This window comes from Priapulus caudatus, unplaced genomic scaffold, assembly GCF_000485595.1.
Source record: "Priapulus caudatus unplaced genomic scaffold, Priapulus_caudatus-5.0.1 Scaffold1718, whole genome shotgun sequence".
Taxonomy (NCBI): Eukaryota; Metazoa; Priapulida; class Priapulimorpha; order Priapulimorphida; family Priapulidae; genus Priapulus; species Priapulus caudatus.
Genome location: NW_014578779.1, coordinates 7156 through 10652, shown reverse-complemented (window position 1 = coordinate 10652; position 3497 = coordinate 7156). Strand labels below are relative to the sequence as shown.

The 3497-nt window shown below is 44.0% G+C and overlaps 1 long non-coding RNA gene across 1 annotated transcript in view; it reads left to right on the top strand.

The window, feature by feature from the left end:
* The window catches only part of LOC106817416, a 10916-nt gene that overhangs the window by 771 nt on the left and 6648 nt on the right, over window positions 1-3497 (top strand). The window contains exons 2-3 of the long non-coding RNA XR_001395049.1: window positions 889-952; window positions 1518-1580. This is a non-coding gene — a long non-coding RNA (uncharacterized LOC106817416). The remainder of the gene's footprint in view (window positions 1-888; window positions 953-1517; window positions 1581-3497) is intronic.

The following is a 3497-nucleotide window of genomic DNA, read 5'->3' as shown; positions in this document are numbered from 1 at the left end:
CCAGAAATTGTTTAAAATGTAGATCGCAGGAGATGGTATTTGCGGCACTTTTGAGTATGTGCAGCCTTCATTCTGACTACGTCACGACAATTCTCTTTTTTTTTAACTTTTGGATCAACATGAATCCCCACTGTTGTTTGTTTTACATGGGCAAAGCCTTCGGAAAATTCAAAATAATAATGGAATAAAAATACCAAAATGTAGGGGTGAACTTGCTGGTTTGCTGGTTCCAAATCGAATTCACCTCTCATAAATCAGAAAACCTGACATATACCAGTGTTGGAAATAGCAGCTGGTATGCGTCGCTTTCCCACACCATAGATTAATGGCGGGCCGCCAGGCTATAAGTGCTCTTGGAGAACCACTGAGGAAAACATAAATAAAGTGCGTTTGTCGTCACATTTTTCTTGGTTGTCCACCGGACAATGTCTCAGACTGGTTAGGTTGTCCGGCGCAAATTGTGGTTGTCTCGGACAACCGGACAACGCTTATTTCGAGCACTGTATATATAATATATAATATATATACTATATATAGGGTTAGGCCAGTGTTAGCTCCAAGAAACGGTATTGCTAGGGTTAGAATGTATAGACAATCCGTCGCACAGCCTGGTCGGGCTAGGCCAGTGTTAGCGTTAGTCAGAAATAGCTAAACGAGCCAGGTCAAACAGAGGTCAGGGGGACAGACCCTACGAGCATCACTGACTCAGGTAAAAACAATGTTGAGACTTGAGACACGATTAAGCGATAATTAATTATCGATTTATTTTATGATTTTAATTAAAAATTCATCAGTTAGTCTACCGCGCCTCTAGGCTCTACGTACATAACCCAATACAAACGGTGGAAGTGTGTAATCGTTATGACAACGGATATGTTTCTCCTGCAGGGATGTGGGTACACACCATGACCCTCAGCGACTATGAGATGCTGCTAGAACGAGGATGGAGGAGGTGCGTAACCACGGTGACGGGTGGGTCTCGGAGGAGCGCGAATCGCCGTCGGCGATGGTGGTCATAGCCAATCGGTCGTAATCAACTCCGTTCCCCCGGCGTAATTGACGGTGCTTGCTCTAGCCAATCATTGCTGTGACATAGGCATTCTAAAACACGATGCTTGGAAACGAAGTGCCACAAAGTTGGCGATCTTGGCGGGCACGCGTGAAAAACCTGTCTAGAGTAGATTTTTTCACAGGCATCATATTGAAAATCTATTTAGCACACCTTAATACATAATGTCACTTAGAAAAACTAAGGTCCAGAACAAAACAAGGTAACAATTGATTAACGAGTGTAAACCAACAATTGTTGCTGTGGTTGTTGCTGTTGTTGCTGTTGTTGCTGTTGTTGTTGTTGTTGTTGTTGTTGTTGTTGTTGTTGTTGTTGTTGTCGTCGTTGTTGTTATTGTGGTTTTTGTAGTTGTGGTTTTTGTTGTTGTGGTTGTTGTTGGTGGTGGTGTTGCTGTTGTTGTTGATGATGTAGTTTTTGTTATTGTTGTTGTTGTTGTTGTTGTTTACAGGAGTGGCAAGTACTGCTTTAAGCCCCTCATGGAGAAATGCTGCTGCCCCATGTACATGATCAGGTAGCTACATAGCAAGGTGTACGTACGCGTCGACACCACGAATAATGGTGGTCTAAAGATGGTGGCACGTTAATATTTATTACTGGTGTTATTATCGTATCCCTCGCGAGGAAGTTGGCGGGGATACTATGGTTTCATGTCTGTCCAGCCGCCGCCGCCGCAGATACTTTTCCTTCCACTCTATAACTCGACCCTTAATTGACCTAGCGCTACCAAACATGGTCTACTTACACATCTTGGGGAGAAGGTGCACAGCGTACCAAAACCAGGTCACTGCGACCCTTATTTGACCTTGACCTTGACCTTGATCATATTTCCCTTCCGCGCTATAACTCGGCCCCTAATTGACGTAGCACGACCAAACTTAGTATTACTTACACATCTTGGGGAGAATGTGTGTCGCGTACCAAAACCACGTCACTGCGGCTTTTATTTGACCTTGACCTTGACCTTGATCATATTTCCCTTCCGCTCTATAACTCGGCCCCTAATTGACCTAGCACGACCAAACTTAGTATACTTACACATCTTGGGGAGAATGTGTGTCGCGTACCGAAACCAGGTCACTGCAACCTTTATTTGACATTGACCTTGATCTTGACCTTCATCATATTTTCATTCTGCTCTATAACTCGGCCCCTAATTGACCTAACGCTAGCAAACTTCGTATACTTACACATCTTGGGGAGAAGCAGTGCTCGACACAGCCGGTCGCCTGGTCGCCAATGGCGACCAAAACCTCTGCTGGGCGATTAAAAAATACCAAAAACAAAATATTACAGGCCCAAAATAAAATCTTTGGGCGAGTACAATTTCTGTTTGGCGTTAACACAGCGCAAAACAAGTGCTCAGATTTCGATTTATTGCAACACTCGGCGGACACGGCTTTCCTATGTAAAGGGAGATAATGCTGATTTAAAACCTGTCGCCGTGTTAGCGTGGTTCCATATGTGCCCATGCGTTTTTGCAAATGTGGCATGCAAACAGCGTTCGAAATTAGTGCCGACCCGGAGGCCCGAGGCCACCAAGTTTTTGCTTCGGCCACCACCTCTACGAAACTGCCGGTCCTCCTGACCCGCACTTTTCCCCCTCATATTACGCTGAAATACTACGGTTATCGCAACGGCAGTTTAGACAGACTTGTAAATGGGAGTGCATTCCAATACGCTCCGTTCCTGAACGTAGACGGGGTATCCAAAACATCCTCCAATCATGATTCGCCACACGAACAAAACCTCGTGACAGTCTAAGAAATCGATTGCAGCATGTAGCGTAGCCCAGTGTTTTTATGACCGCATAACAATAAGTTTATATGTCGCAGGGGTTATCGTGGGGAGTGAGGGCACGACCAGTGACACCTGACACGCACGTAATCAAAGCTGTTAATTGAATTCGTCACTTTTCTTTACGTAGAAAGTGGACTATTTTAATTCAGTTAGATATCTAGAAGCAATGTAAACTGTATATACTTCAAGATTCTAGGCACTTGTAACTTTGCAGATGTGCGGCAGCATTTATCTATGCATCCCCATGTACCCAGGACTGGGGAGGAGAAAAACCTTTCCCAGAAGCTCCCCCGACATTCCTGGAGCTTGAAATATATTATTTGACTAACTCTATGTTACATGTATGCTGTTATTGCCAATGGTTATTTTTATATACCATTTTGTTACTCACTGCTAGTAAATAAGCAGACCACCAACTTTTGTGCCGGATCACCGACTTTCTCAAGTTGGTGATCCTGCTGTCCACTAGATTTTCAGCCAAAATTCCAACCCTGCATGCAAATGGCATTATGTGGCTTTGTGTCCAATGTGACAAGTTTGTAGGGCCTAATGTAACATGTGTTTTGCACGTGTTACATGAATTAGTTAGTGGAGCTAGACTAGTAGTTGTTTTAGTCATAGTCTAGCTAGA